Below are 17,080 nucleotides of genomic sequence, written 5' to 3'. Positions count from 1 at the left end.
GGCTGGCTGCTTGATAGCTCTGCTATGCTGATGCAGAAACTCTGTCATGTTGCAGCAGCCTTGTTAAATAACATGGCAGTGTAGCACCGATTTCAGCACCTGTACACTCGGTGATGCTGTATCTGCTGCATCCCCAGGCAGTGCCTGAATGTGTCACTGTGTGGAGAGCCGGCCGGGATGAGGTTCTTGTTCGGCAGTGGTAGAAGGCAGCTGGTGTGCATTGGGAGCGACTCGCTGCAACATGGGCAGGAGTCATACGTGCTGTCGGGGTAGTCCTAGGATGGCCTGACGTGCTGCGGCACAAAGTCGGGAAGAGGCTTTGCCTGCAGAGCTGTTGCCCACCCACAGTCTCGAACTGGTGACTTCTACTAGCAGTTCCATGTGGCGAGCTCACTTGCTAGAGCTCCGAGACTAAGAATAATTTCGTTACAAAATGTCCAGTAGTTATAGTCGGCAGTGGCGCACTTGTGAATATCTGCCACTGCCATTCAGGTATCATAAAACAACACTGCCACAGCCAATGTAAAAATCTCGATAGCTCATTACCGCACGAGTTTGTGTAGTATCGCTGAGTCTCATATGCATCTGATATATACAGGAGTTTTTCCTAACCACCTCCAGGGGTTTCAGGGGACAACTGCGTGAATACTACCAGACTTAAACAAAAATGACACACAGCAGTGGACTGAACATCTCCATAAGTCTCAATACATAATGGGCATTAAGCAGCGTGCAGTAACTGCACTAGTGGACAAGCGTGTAATAACGTTTACACAGACCATCTGCACTCTACTGTTGTACTGAATTATTTCGTACCTGCAGATAGGCAAACCGATGAACAGATTTCCAAACGTGGATGACGTCGCACCTTCCTGGTCATTTTCTGACAGCGAGCAATGACTACCATGCACGTACAGAAATTCGTCACATCGCAAATGGTGCCCATATGGAGCATTTGTAATGTTGACAGATGCTCTGTTACTGTATTGTCTCAGTTTACCGTATGGCCTGTACCGTGCGAGGTGGCGCAGTGGTTAGCACACTGGACTCGCATTCGGGAGGACGACGGTTCAATCCCGCGTCCAACCATCCTGATTTAGGTTTTCCGTGATTGCCCTAAATCGCTCCAGGCAAATCCAGGGTTCGTTCCTTTGAAAGGGCACGGCCGACTTCATTCCCCGTCCTTCCCTAATCCGATGAGACCGATGACCTCGCTGTTTGGTCTCTTCACCCAAACAACCCAACCCCAACCCTGTATGTAATTTTTGAACACTCATCTCCTGTATTCCCGAAGGTACTCCTAACATGAGACTGTAGGCCTGTAAATCGATAATGGTAAAACATTTAATAGCAGCCTGAGGTAAATTGTCGTTCACCTAATTATTTGTTTGTACTATACTCAAAATGTCTCTAAGATCTATGGGACTTAACATCTGAGGTCATCAGTCCCCTAGACGTAACTAACCTAAGGACATCACACACATCCATGACCGAGGCAGGATTCGAACCTGCGACCGCAGAAGCAGCGCGGTTCCGGACTGAAGCGTCTAGAACCGCTCGGCCACAGCGGCCGGCTTGTAATATAGCCTTAAATGGAAGTGAAACGCAGACAATAAACGATGCAGGCAAGGAAAAAGTAAAAATTGTTGAAATGTTGTGATATACAAGATTGCTGAAGACTAGTTGAGTAAGTAGAGTAGTTAATGAACAGGACTGCTTCGGATCGAAGATAAAGTAGAATTATTGGACAACTTGACCAAAAGAAAAAATTGGTTATGGGACACGCCCTGAGGCATCAATGTCTGCAATACAACTTGTAGGGAAATCAAAATATTACAACAATACTCACGTTGGAGCATATGTAGATTGTAGAAGCTATGCTGAGATGAATAGACTGCAGCAGATAAATTTATGAAACCTGAGGACGATGACAACAACAGAGTGTGTAGAAAATATTATTGATCTGGTGGTGAGGTAGGTTGTATAAAGGAAAAGACTGCTTCAGAGTTTGTGCAAATGTATGTGTGGCGGAAGGTTGACAATAATGAGAATACTGAAATATCACTGTCTTCACTCTGAAATATTCCTGTTCTAATTGTCTAATTCCCATATGTCATCTTTCTCGTGTATGTTGTTCGTGAGGAGTCCTTGCTGTGATATCTGTTCTGCTAGTCGATATGTGTGGAGTCAGTCCAGGCTCAGATACGATAGTGGGGCTTAACAAAAATCTTTGGGGCGAGCGCTGGCTCATCCAATGAGAAGTGGCGGTGCCTGCGTAGGCAGCATGGCCTGCAGTTTTGTACATGTACAAAGGGTTCCTATTGTTTTCTGGTTTCCTCTCTGTTTAGCTGTTATGTGTCTGCTATAATGAGTGCTCTGAGTTACACCGAGGTAGGAAGGAAACTGATGCACGACTGCAGCCTGCGCATGTGTGTGTGAGACAGTAATCAGAATTGTGAAAATGAGCTCTGGAAAATAAGGTACTTAATATTTGCTGCGAACGCGAGCTTTGCCAGCTTATAAAAGCAATGGTTTATGAGCTGTAATGAATGGCATAGCTGCACTCGTTCTCTCTCTATGGTATATGTGATTCGTAACTGAACTGAGTAGGTAAATTCTTCATTCACCCAACTGTCGTTATCTTCCGTAGCTTTCATGAATACTTTGCGAAGTCCCTCTCTTACAGTTGTATTTACAAGGTGGTTCTTGTAAAATTGATTGAGTGTATTTATGTGAAAGGATTGAACATCTGGATTATCTATTGCTGCAAATCTCTGCATTTATTCACGAGATTTTCCTTCATGCAATTGAAAATATATGTTGGTTCTAGTCAAGGTGTCATACAGCCATTGGCTTATACATTATTCAAAAATGAGATATGGCTGTAATTTTGGGCCTTCAACATGGCTGTCCCTTCGTTGAGAACTGGTTTTCAGATAGTATAGGCACTTATATAACATGAGACTGCTTGCAACATTTTAGAGGATTGCTTCCAGGTTGCAGAAGCTATGTTTCTGTCAAGATGTTTGGACTAGTGCTTACATGAGACGTTCAATAAGTAATGCAACACATTTTTTCTCGGTCAATTTCAGTAAAAAAAATGCGTAATTTGTTGTGGGGCATCGTGGAATGTTTAGTGATATTATGATATGTGCCGGCGCTACAAATAGTCTTTAAAACAGAGCTGATAATGAGGCAAGCAGGGAACTCCCATTAGGTTCCTTTTGGCGGAAAACCAGAGCATCGCAGATATACATAGGCGCTTGCGCAACGTCTGTGGAGACTTTGCAGTGAACAAAAGCACGGTCAGTCGTTGTGCGACTCGTCTGTCCCCATCGCAACAAGGTTTCGCAAACCTGTCCCATCTGCAGCTGTAAGTTCTGCAATGTTGGAACGTGCGGACACTCTCATTCGAGGTGATCGATGGATCGCAATCAAAAACCTCGCTACACAACTGGGCGTCTTTGTTGGCAGTGCTGACACACTCATCCGCCAATTTTGGTACTCAAAGGTATGTGCCTGCTGGGTTCCTCATCTCCTTACAGAAGAACACAAAGAGTAATGAGGAACCATCTGTGAGGAGTTGACTGTCTGTTACAAAGCTGACTGTGAGAACGTTTCGACTAACGTCGGCAGAGGCGATGAAATATGTGTTCAGCGTCTCGAACTAGGAACGAAACTGTGTCCATGGAGTGGCACAACGCCACCTCTACTCCGAAGAAAATGTTCAAAGTCGCATCCTCAACCGATTAAGTCATGGCGGTTGTCTTCTGGCACTTTGAAGGGGTAATGTCCCACCTAATGGCGCAACGATCAACTCAGAAGTGAACCGTCCTCTCCTTAGGAAACTGAAGCAACGACTTCAGCGTGTTTGTTGCCACAAAAATGCAAACAAACGTCTCGTCCATTGTAACACAAAGACTGAATCAAATCTGTACAGCTGAGAGAAGCTCGTAACAGTTCATTGAACTGTTCTTCCACATCCACCCTACAGCCCGGATCTCATACCTTCCGACTTCCATCTGTTTGGTCCAAGGAAGGGCGAAGTATATGGGTTCCAGTACATGGGGAGGTTATTAATGCAGCATGAAGTTGGTTCTGACGTCGACCAGTAGTGTGGTACCGCACTGGCCTGTAGGTCCTCCACGAATATTGCGTAAGACTACCACAATGAATGGAGATTATGTTGAAAAACAGGGTTTTGTAGCCAAAAGAGTGGAGAATAATACGCTGTCTTGGAGTTCTCTATAAAACTAACCTGCTTCCAGAGAAGAATTGTTGCATTACTTATCGAATCCCCGTCGTCCGCAATGTTCCAAAAAAAAAAATAAATAAATAAATAAATAAAAATGGTCCTGAGGACTATGGGACTTAACTTCTGATGTCATCAGTCCCCTAGCACTTAGAACTGCTTAAACCTAACTAACCTAAGGACATCACACATACCCATGCCCGTGGCTGAATTGGAACCTAGGACCGTAGCAGTCACGTGCCTCCGGGCTTAAGTGCTTAGAACCGCTCGATCACAGCGTCCGGCCATTACGTTCCATGCTGCATTATTTGAGTGTTCGATAGTACTTGGTTCTCTGTAGAAAATAGTCCTGAATTACAGTATGAACCAGTCATTCTCATTGCACATATTTTGCCTACAAGGTAGGAAGTATAAAATTATTTCTACCACAAAGTGGTACTTCTTTTGATAGGAATCTTATACGTTACACATTGAGTGAGATTAAGAAATCAAGATGCCTGATTTAACTGTCGTGTGAGGTAAGTTTTTCTGTGTTAAAGTAGTTGTATTTGTGAAATTGAGTGAGATTTCTCATAATAGTATATTTATGCTAATTAACTGAATCTCTCAGCTGCCCACGGGTGTTGTTGATATACCTCGATGGGGACAGCTGAAAATCTTTGCCTCGACCGGGACTCGAACCCGGGTTCTCCTACTTACATGGCAAGTGTTCTATCCATCTGAACCACCGAGGACACATACGAATAGCACGACTGCAGGGATTTATACGTTGCACGCTTCCCGTGAGACCCACATTCTCAACTGTCCACAATCTACATACGTAATGTTTCTAATAGATATTTGCCCATCCACCCATTACTCGCGCCCACTAAGGTGACGATTCCCGTAAGAGTTCGGGCAACCTGTCCGCATTCGAACAGACGAAGACTGAAGGCCGGGTAGCCTTTAACTATATATGGAGACAGAAACTGTTCTCGAAAGAACAGACACCATTGATGACCGTGGAGCTTCTCTAGAATAAGTGATAATTACTTGAAACCTGCAGCTGCCGACAGGGGTTGTTGATATACCTCGATGGGTACAGCTGAAAATGTGTGCCTCGACCGGGACTCGAACCCGGCATCTCCTTCTTACATTGCAGACGCTCTATCAATTTGAGCCACCGAGGACACAGATGAATAGCACGACTTCAGGAACTTATACGTTGCACGCTTCCCGTGAGACCCATATTCTCAACTGTCCACAATCTACATGTATAATTTTTATGCGTTAACAATCATAGAGATAATCTATGAAACCATTCTCATTCTCTAGTGAGTTTCTAAGAAACAGAATACAGCATGTCATTCTCAATGTGGAAGGCAGCAAGCCATTAAGCTTTTCTCTTTTCGTCCAATATGATAATCAGTTTCAATACTAGGATTATGAGGAGGTGAGATCTGATAATAATATCATTGAAGAGTAAATATGACTGCTTTGACTGCATGTGACGGCTTCTTAGTACTACTTGTCTTAATTAGCGTTTTCACATTTAACTAGGTGTGGGACTATTCTTTGCTTTTCTGACGGAGACTGCGAATTGCACGCATAATCGACTCAGGACAGGTGATGCAGAGTCTCACAGAAAAATGGGGCTTGATGTGCAGCAGGGACACAGGAATTCTCAGAAAGTGTTTAGCTTTATAGAGTATTTTCACGGTGGCCAGACGAACAAAACTGTGGGATGCGAGAATGAACTCGTATCAGAAGAGGATCGGTGTTCAGCTATGTTCTGAACATTCCATTCAGCAGATAAGAATCGCCAGTTTTTCAGAGAACGTGGCCACAAAATTAGCAGCTAGGGTGTCGAAAGTTAGTCTGCAGAAGCGAAATGCTAGTGCCACACTTCAGAGAGATAGAGACGGGAGCAATAGTCGGTCTCCCGCTGATAATTTGTGGTAAGCAGAAAAGCGGCATTCGCATGTTAGCACTGATCAAAATTCAGTCTGAGTACTTCAACTACCTGCTTTAAACCCATCGTTGCGTTTGCAGATGCATCTGCCTTTTCATTGTAACAGTCAGCCAGGCAGTCAATCGATAGGAAACTATGAGATACTTCAGAATATAGGTTGTATTTATAGGCGCCATTTCAACTTTCGAAGTAACTTTGATAGATAACTGTTTGATTCACTTTGTTCAGATTTCTTGGTACATTTTATATTTTAACTGTGTTTATTGTCAGATAGTCAGATGCATTCCCTTGTATGTGTTTTATTTCTATTATTTAGTATGTTCATTCAAATAATGTTTTTGTTAATACCTTATATGTTTTCATTTTGATATTAGGCAATTTCCACCTTTAGGATGCCCAATTAGGGCCTTAACATCACTGTGTTAATTCATCCGTTCGTGCACGGTAAAGCTTCAGTCTTATGGGAGTGCGCTTGTCTCATACTTAACTTCCCGACTCTGGTTTTGTACAGTCGTCAAATAGTCTTTAAACGTAAAATTAATTACAGACGCTCACAAAGGGTGTGTTATAGGTTCATTACATTCATAATCCTGATGTTCAGAAGATTTCAGCAATAATTTGGAAGATAAACTTCTGGAAAAGGCGCTATTATTTGAATGGTTCTGTTGACCTGTCGTTGGAAGTGATTACTTTTCAGACAGTCGCTTTTCTAATATTTGTATACATAAGTGGCTAGCAGAGAAGTTCAGTGAGGCTTTTCGCTGATGATAATGTTGTGTACAGGGAAGACGCAATGTTAGAAAACAGTAGCAAAGTGCAGGAAGACCGGCACAGGATTGCCGCATGGTGTACGGAACGGCAGCTAACCCTCAACATAAACAAACTTAACGTACTGTGTAGTCATAGACAGGTACTACCATAACTGTATGATTACACGATTTCAGAATACTCACTGGTAGGAATTACATTCAAGAGTATGCATACAGAAGGATTTAAAGTGCAACTACCACATAAAACTAATCGTAGGAATGGCTGATTCCACGCAGAGATTCATAAACGTCCTCAAGAAGGGTGAACCCTAAACAAAGGACGTAGCTTAGAAAACACTCGTTCGACTAGTACCTGAAAATTCCTCGTCAGTAAGGGACCCATACTAGAAGGGTTCGATAAAGGAACTGCAGAGTTCAGTAGGTTTCTTTATAGATACATTTAGCAAGCACAAAAGCGGCACAAAGACGGATAGCTGGCTGCAGTGGCAGACGCTGCAAGAAAGGCGTTCTTAAATATGGGGCGGTTTGTTGTAAAAGTTCGTAGAGGATTCAACAAATATTTTGCTTCCTCCTGCGTATGTCTTGCGTAAACATTATCAAGATAAAATTCGAGAGCTTTGAGAAGAAACGGAGGCTTACCAGAATCATTTTTACATGATGGACTCGCGACTTAGAGAGGAAAGGCGGAAGTGGAAGAGTCCACGAATTACCCTCCGCCACACATCGCAAGGTGGCTTGCGGCTTACAGATGTACAGGGTGATCAAAAAGTCAGTATAAATTTGAAAACTGAAGAAATCACGGAATAATGTAGATAGAGAGGTACAAATTGACACACATACTTGGAACGACATGGGGTTTCATTAGAACCAAATAAATACAAAAGTTCAAAAAATGTTCGACAGATGGCGCTTATCTAATCAGAATAGCAATAATTAGCATAACGATGTAAGACAAAGCAAAGATGATGTTCTTTACAGGAAATGCTCAACATGTCCACCAACATTCCTTAACAATAGCTGTAGTCGAAGAATAATGTTGTGAACAGCACTGTAAAGCATGTCCGGAGCTATGGTGAGGCATTGGCGTCGTATGTTGTCATTCAGCATGCCTAGGTATGTCGGTCGATCACGACAGACTTGCGACTTCAGGTAACCCCAAAGCCAATAATCGCTCGGACAGAGGTCTGGGGACCTGGGAGACCAAGCATGACGAAAGTGGCGGCTGAGCACACGATCGTCACCAAACGACACGCGCAAGACATCTTTCACACGTCTAGCAATATGGGGTGGAGCGCCATCCTGCACAAACATCGTACGTTCCAGCAGGTGTTTATCAGCCAGGCTGGGGATGATGCAATTCTGTAACATATCGACGTACCTCTCACGGTAGCAGTTACGAAACCAGAATCACTGATTTCCTCCAAGAAAAAAGGCCCGATAACGGTAGATGTGGTAAATACAACCCATACCGTGACTTTCTCGTGGTGCAATGGAGTTTCCACGACAGTTCTAGGAATTTCGGTAGACCATATTCTGCAGTTGTGGGCGTTGGCAGACCCTCGGAGCATGAAATGAGCTTCGTCGGTCCACAACACGTTACTCAACCAATCGTCATCTTCCGCCCACACCGCAAATGCGCTCCGCTTCACTAAATCGCCACATAACCGTTCATGATGCCGATGGATTTTGTACGGATAGCATCGGGGGGTGCGCCTAAGTGGCAACTAAACAGTAGAGTATTGAATGTCGGTGCGACGTGCGACTGCACGCGCGCTGACTTCTCCGTGCTTAGACGAACCCGCTACAGTCTCCATTTCTTCCGGAACCGTCTCAGCAGCATTACACCTTGTGCTCGGTCGGCCACTACGGGGTCTATCTTCTAAACCACCCGTGGCTTCGAACTCCGAAATCGTTCTCGCCACAGCTGCATTTGTCAACGGACCTTTACCCATTCGAATCCCCTTCCTATGGCGATAGGATCGTAACGCTGAACTAGCACATTCCCCATTCTGATAATACAGCTTCACTAAAAGCGCCTTTTCAGGTAACGTCAACATGCTTCGACTGCTGGCGCATCTGATTCTCTCTCTCATTACAGCTCCTTTTATACACGATTGTCATGCGCAGTCACTGACGTTTTGCTGTCCAGCGCCATCTGTCGGACATTTTGTGAACTTCGATATTTTTTTTTTTTTTGTTCTAATAAAACCCCATGTCATTCCAAGAATGTGTGTCAATTTTTACCTCTCTATCTGCATTATTCCGCGGTTTATTAAGTTTTTAAATTTATACTGACTTTTTGATCACCCGGTAGGTGTAAATGTAGAGAAAAGAGGCAATTTTTATCAGCTCAACTTTCAGTGGCATTTGAATGTCCACCAAATTTAGTTGCAAAATACTGACAGCTTGTAAATTGAGCTTGCTGATGGTCAGTGTGAGAGGGTGAACGTCGAAGCCAGCAGCGGGCGGCGTGAGGGGCTGCCTTGCTGCCCTTTCTTCGGCCGGCTGCGCTTTGTGGTGCAGCGCACGCCAATATCCCGGCGCGGTGGCCACCTTTCTGCGGCTGAATGCCACCTCGCCGCCCGCTGGCCGCTTCTCTATTCATAATAGCGGCCCCCGTCGCGGCGCTCGGCGTCGGCGTCGGTGCCGGCGCTCCCGGCAGCCACCGCGCGTGACCAGAATGGCGGAAGCTGCGCTGCCTCAGCGGCGGCTGCCCCCAGTCTGCGCGCTGTCCAGGCTGCTCCGGCCCTGAAGCCTTGACCTCGGCGGGGCTTGCGGTCACTACACCTGAGAACTCGAGAAACCTACGAGTTCTTTCAGTGCTAAGGATTCCTAAATGATGTAATACTACGAAACTCTTTTTAAGAAAATTTTTTTTTCCTTTTATTGTTATTTCAACTCCTCTTCCGTCACGGCGAGTACGATTTGGCTCCAGTACATCGTCAAACTTCAGATGAGAGCAGTAGTGACATGTACAAATAAATATCACAAAAAAGCTAACAACAGAAAATAAGTAAACGTTTTTAATATTATGAAAACAAGCGTTTGTATAGGTTGACCCGAAAGTCCATCAACATTTTAAACTTCTCTACTACACGGGATAATATTGATAGAGAGCTAAAAATTGACACCCATGCTGGAAGTGACAGTTTTAGTGAAACAAAGAAATGTTCACAAAGCGATCAAAATAAGGAGCTTCATATGATACAAAAGCAATAATAAGCTTAACAATTGATTTTTAGCAAAGACGACGTTCTTTGTAACGAATGTTCTATATGTCGACCGTCGTTCGAGGGACATTGTCGTAAAAAACACTGTACAGCATATCAGTAGGTATAGTGAGAAACTGTCGTCGGGTGTGGTCTTTCAGCGTGCTAATGAGATAGGACGGTCGTGGTAGAGGTGTAACTTCAGGTAGCCCCACAACCATTAATCACACGGATTGAGGTCTGGGGACCTGGGAGGTCAATCATGATAGACGTGGCAGCTAAAATGGCTCTCAGCACTATGGGACTTAACATCAGTCCCCTAGAACTTAGAACTACTTAAATCTAACTAACCTAAGGACATCACACAACACCCAGTCATCACGAGGCAGAGAAAATCCCTGACCCCGCCGGGAATCGAACCCGGGAACCCGGGCGTGGGAAGCGAGAACGCTACCGCACGACCACGAGCTGCGGACGACGTGGCGGCCCACCATACGATCGTCACCAAACGATGTGCGCAACAGACCTTTCACACTTGTAGCAATATGGGGTGGAAGTCATATCTTCCGGCAGGTGTTCATCAGCCACGTTAGGGATTCTGTAATATTTCGGTGTATCTCGCATCGGTCACGCTGACAGTTTGAAAACAAACAAAACGTTTTTCCTCAAAGCAAAAAATTGTCTGATCATGTTTGCTGACATCACACTGTGGTTTTCTCGCCATGCAGTAGGTTTTCCAGAACGATTCTGACATTTTCGGTAGCCTAAATTCTGCAGTTGTCGGTATTGGAAGACTCTCGGCAAGTGAAATATGCCGGCCGCAGCGGTCGAGCGGTTCTAGGCGCTTCAGTCAGGAACCACGCGGCTGCTACGGTCGCTGGTTCGAATCCTGCCTCGTGCATTGATGTGTGTGATGTCCTTAGGTTAGTTAGGTTTAAGTAGTTCTATGTATAGGGGACTGATGACCTCAGATGTGAAGTCCCATAGTGCTTAGAGCCATTTGAACCATTTGTTCGAACGAAATGGGATTCGTTGGTTCACAAAATGTTAAAGGAACAATCATCTATTTCCCCCAAATTCCTGAAGGGCCCACCCTGCGGATGCTTTTCACGTCACAAAGTAGGTGGCTAACAGTTCATGATCACGCTGGATTTTCTACGGATAACATTGGAGGGTACACCTCAGTAGTAGTTCGTGCAATGCCGGTACGACTTACGGTTTCACCACCACTGACTTCACCGTGCGGAGATAAACCCTCTGTAGTCTTCATTTCTTCCTGAACTGGCCGAGCAGCAGTAGCACTTGTGTCTGACGGCCACTATGTGTCCGATTGTCTAAACAACCCGTGGCTTCGAACTTCGTGATGATTTTCTTCACAATGAGTCTTGTCGCACCGCCTTTACGCGTTCGAATACCATTCTTGCGGAGATAGCATCGAAAGCGGCAGTAGCGCATTCTCCATTCCGATAGTACCTTTTCTCATAAAGTCAAAATGCCACGACTGCAGGCGCATCTGATATCCTCTCTCACCACAGCTCATTTAATACACGCTTCTCATGCGGGGTCACTGACTTGATGCTGTCCAGTGCCATCTGTTGGCGAGGTTTTGGACTCATTTTTGGGTTCAATAAAACTCCGTGTCATTTCAGGCGTGTAGGTGTCAATTTTAAACCCTTTATCTACTTTGTTAAGTGAATTAGTGCATTTTCAGATGTCACTGGACTTTTGGGTCACCTTGTATACTGAATATTAATAATGCGGTCTAAAAAAAATCCCCCACCGTCGTTATAATAAATAATGTGGACGTCTGGTTTCCTTGAATTTGGAGCACTTCCCACGCTCATTCTTGAGAGACTGGGTTCTTCTCGGCTTTCAATCAACCAAACTTTCACACAACGTAGGCTCGATTTCATGTTACCAGACAAGGACTACCTTTCCTAACGACTCAGCTTTAGATGAACAACTATTTGGAGTAGTTTTTTTGACTTTGTCTACCATAAGCTCTGTATTGTGATACATGTCGGAAGAGTTCCCTCGCTCCCGTACTCTCTGGAAACACAGGTTACTCAAGCACTGCTCTGCAGCCCTTGATCGGTGGAAACTGGCACTGCCATCTTGAAAAGTAAATGACCCAAAGTTAGCACCACTGAAATGGTCCCTACGTATCTTCATTACTTCCTCTTCAATGATTTCACAGCACGTCGTATCATTAACTGTTCGTTTCTGGCCAGCCCTGTGATAAAAGATTAATATTTTTCTTATTCCACTTTTAAATGATGGAATTCACTTTTTATGTGCTGAAGCCTTTTTCTGAAATTGCAAAAATCATTCCGAAAAATTAAGGTTTTTCCAAGTGTGAGAACATTTTCCAAGCTACAACATAGTAATTAAATCTTGTCAACACTGTATTTAAGAGTTTATCTGTTACATTACTACTCTACAGCTACATATCAATAATCAGTAAATGAAACCAAATGAAGCAGAAGCAACACAAGAAATCAGTTACAAGTTAAATATATTTTGAAACAGAAGCTATTGGAAACTGTTACAAACTTTCATTGTAAGGGCAGCTAAAATCATTGAGACATTAAAGGAACTCATTTCATTTGCCAATTAATATGTTAAATGATATAAGACCCTCTTCTGTTTCAAGCTACACGGTGAAGTGCGACCGATGAATTAGTTTAATTGTACTCATATTATATAAATAGTTCTAAAAGTGTGTAGCATTTTACTCACCATAATATTCTGTACAGGAAGGATTAATAGTATATTAGAAATACTTCTAATATACATTCATGCTCATAAATTAAGGATAATGTTGATACGTGGTGAAACAACGCTCTGGTGGGCGGTTTGCGTGTTTAAATCACCTCGGGGTACGACCATGCAGTGAATTTGACCCGCGGTCGTCCCACGGTTGAGCTGGTAGCAGTCCACATACGCAGAGGTGTGTTGGTGCATATCAGAGTATGGTGCAGCGAATAAGTGTGCAGACGTTTTTAGGCGTGCTAATGGTGACTGTGTGTTGAAAATGGCTCAAAGAACACATATTGATGACGTTATGAGGAGTAGAATACTAGGGCGACTGGAGGCTGGTCAAACACAGAAGGTCGTAGCACGGGCACTCCGTGTGCCACAAACTGTGATCTCAAGATAATGGCAACGATTCCAGCAGACAGGAAACGTGTCCAGACGCTACAGTACGGAACGTCCACAGTGTATAACACCACAAGAAGACCGATATCTCACCATCAGTGCCCGTAGACGGCCAGGGAGTACTGCAGGTAGCCTTGCTTGGGACCTAACCGCAGCCACTGGAACAGTTGTCTCCAGACACACAGTCTACAGACGACTGAACAGACACGGTTTATTCACCCGGAGACCTGCAAGGTGCATTACACTGAACCTTGGTCACAGGAGAGCTCGTAAAGCCTGGAGTCAAGAATACAGTAAAGGGTCATTGGAACAGTGACCCCAGGTTATGTTCACGGACGAGTTCAGACATAGTCTGAACAGTGATTCTCGCCGGATTTTCATCTGACGTGAACCAGGAACCAGATACCAGCCCCTTGTGTCTGTATGGAGGTCGTGGTTTGATGGTGGGTAGTGGGATTATGATTGGTGCACGTACACCCCTGCATGCCTTTGACAGAGGAAGTGTAACAGGTCAGGTGTATCGGGACGTCGTTTTACACCAGTATGTCCACCTTTTCAGAGGTGCAGTTTGTCGCACCCTCCTCCTGAGGGATGATGACGCACGGCCCCACCGAGCTGCCATCGTGGAGGAGTACCTTGAAACAGAAGATATCAGGCGAATGGAGTGGCCTGCCTGTTCTCCAGACCTAAACCCCATCGAGCACGTCTGGAATGCTCTCGGTCGACGTATCGCTGCACATCTTCAGACCCCTAGGACACTTCAGGACCTCCGACAGGCACTGGTGCAAGAATGGGAGGATATACACCAGCAGCAGCTGTCCACCTGATCCAGAGTCTGCCAATCCATTGTGTGACGTGTGTACGTGTGCATGGTGATCATATCCCATATTGATGTCGGGGTACATGCGCAGAAAACAGTGGCGTTTTGTAGCACACGTGTTTCGGGACGGTTTCTCAACTTATCACCAATACCGTGGACTGTGGACTGTGTCGTGTGTTTTCCTTATGTGCCTATGCTATTAGCGCCCGTTTTGTGTAGTGCCACGTTGTGTGGCACCATGTTATGCAGCTATCCTCGATTTATGAGCATGAATGGTTCAAATGACTCTGAGCACTATGGGACTTAACATCTGAGGTCATCAGTCCCCTAGAACTTAGAACTACTTAAACCTAACTAACCTAAGGACATCACACACATCCATGCCCGAGGCAGGATTCGGACCTGCGACCGTAGCGGTCACGCGGTTCCAGACTGAAGCGCCTAGAACCGCTCAGCCACCAGCGGCCGGCGAGCATGACTGTATTATGCAACAGTTAAATGTGTAGAACGCGAAACATCTGCAAATGTTGCCAAAAATACAGCCTTATGTCTAACAACAACATAAACCGGAGAAAAAATTGCGGAAAGTGCTATGTGCCTGGAGTGCATTCCTTTGCGTGATTGTAAAACGAGTCACTAGATTGAACGACCGGCCAAAAAACATTGTGTGTTCCTAGGTACACTATCCTCTCTCTACGCCACTCTCCTCCACTTCAACATATTTTCATCGTTCTGATTTCAATAATAAGCTCATTGCCCTGTTTCATTGTTGTCTCAGTCCAGAGTTTCAAGCCAGCGGCACTGTCATCCACATCAAACTTCTTTTCTTCAGAGATATTCACCCTGACTCAGCCTTCCACGGTCCAGTGTTTTTAAAATTTACATACTAAATCCTGTCTGCGAAGCGTTTCTTAGTTCTTGAGAGTCTTCTCCTTTACGTCATTTCTGAAAGTCATCTAAGCACTATATGGTTTTAAAGCCCTGTTCTAGACTTTGTCCAATTTTGGCACCCATTCGACGAAAACACATTTCCCTGTCGATATTTTTAGTGCTTTCATTGACCTGCAAAGTCGATATCTTGCGTCATTCTTACCAGGACATCCGTGTTGCAAACCTGATATTCCAGCATCTCTCTGTTTTGTGGTAAATGAATATTTTACTTGAATATCCGCTTTTGCATCTCCTAATTTTTGTAGGGCTAACATAATCCCTGGCTTCCTCAGGGAAACATCCTCCTTTCTACGTAAAACAGAAGAACTAAAATTTTATATTACGTATTGCGCAAGGTCTTATCACTTTTAACGACAATGAACATACTAAATAGAAAGTTGAAACTTACTGTGACTTTTTTCTCTGTGGAACGAAGGATAAACACTTCTTCACACTTCAGCAACTCTTAGTAGAAAGAAAGTGAAATACAGCAGCACTATTATGACATCTAGTGGCACAAGAGCTTTGTTATTGGCAGACATGCAGTTTTAAAGCATTTAGAAGTTGACGAATAGTGAACAGCTTGTTAACAAGATTTTGCAGTCGTGTTAAATTTACTGTATATCTATTTTTAAATCCAACAATTAAAAGTCTCTTCATAAAAATTTCATTTTAAATCATTTTGTATAAGGTTGCGACTGAGGCAATGTATCTAAAATATCAACATTTGAGCAAAACATTGAGTAAAATGAAACGAAAGAAGAAAATATTGCTATTCAACTAAGTGCAGATACTTTCGAGACTGCAGTGTGTGTTACCGTCTGCGGTACTCTTGACAACAAATGAAACAAATGAACCACTTCAATTCACTGAACTGTGTTTCAGTGGGTGAGAAGGTGTAATGGAATGAGTGTTTTGGAATGGGTTGGAGCAGGTGTGGAAGTGGACTCCGAACCAAGTTTTTGAAAGCAATGAGAAAAGTGAACAATGGACGAAGGGTAGCCCTGACATGGAGGAGTTGTTGATGAAGCTCACGGATACCTATTTCTCTGGGACCCTACCAGGGGGCGCTTAGAGTTTCGTTGGGGCGGGATGTGGAGAATACACACGCGCGGTTGGAGGGTTAATGATCAGGTATGAAATTATAGGGTGACTGATGTCGTCTGCTAGAGGTGTAAGAAGTTGTTTGGTTTGGTACAGGAGAGGGGAGGAATTAATGACATCGTATAAAATCATAGTGTTGGCTAACAGAATAAGGAAGGCGAGGCGGTATGCATGGCGTTTGGACAGAGTGATAAAAAATTGATATGAGAAGATTGGTCGCATTAAGTCTTTGCTGGTGTGGAGTTTAGTGTAGGGATGCAATCTTCTTCTTCAAACGGTTAGTACTTTTAATCTACCGTGGAAACAAATACTGCGTCTGAGAAGATCTTTTAAAGTTAGTCGTTGTATAAACAGAGAGTTTCAAAATAATTAGCCAGTTTTATCAAACTATATTTATTGATGGTCACAAGCTATGTTTGAAAACTACTTTCTGAACAACTTACAAACTTTTGCTATATTATTTTTCAGTGTTACGACATGCCACTGCTGTCGAAATATTCTAAATGAAGACGCAAAGGACATTACAAGAAACAAATAATAGAATGGTTGACGACTGGAGACTCAAAGAAACGCATGCAGGTGACATACTGTGTTTGCATCGTGTCTGAAGCACTATAGCGTCTGCAGAACTCAACGACATTTGCGGGCTACAGTTGTGTGACAGTGAATGTGAGAAACATTCAGAATATTTTGGTGCATTGTACTGTAGGTACTGAAATGAGCGAAACATTCATTGTTGCAATCACCCGTTAAAATAACAGGAGTCTATAAAGAGGAAAGATGTCAGGTTGACTTCAAAGTCCCGATAAAAGAGTGGAGAGATTTCGGGAAGCATATGACTGGAGTCCACGAAACTCTATTCCCCGCTGTAGCAGGAAAGTAGCT

The sequence above is a fragment of the Schistocerca serialis genome, chromosome 7 (assembly GCF_023864345.2).
Source record: "Schistocerca serialis cubense isolate TAMUIC-IGC-003099 chromosome 7, iqSchSeri2.2, whole genome shotgun sequence".
Taxonomy (NCBI): Eukaryota; Metazoa; Arthropoda; class Insecta; order Orthoptera; family Acrididae; genus Schistocerca; species Schistocerca serialis.
This window is presented reverse-complemented; position numbering follows the sequence as displayed.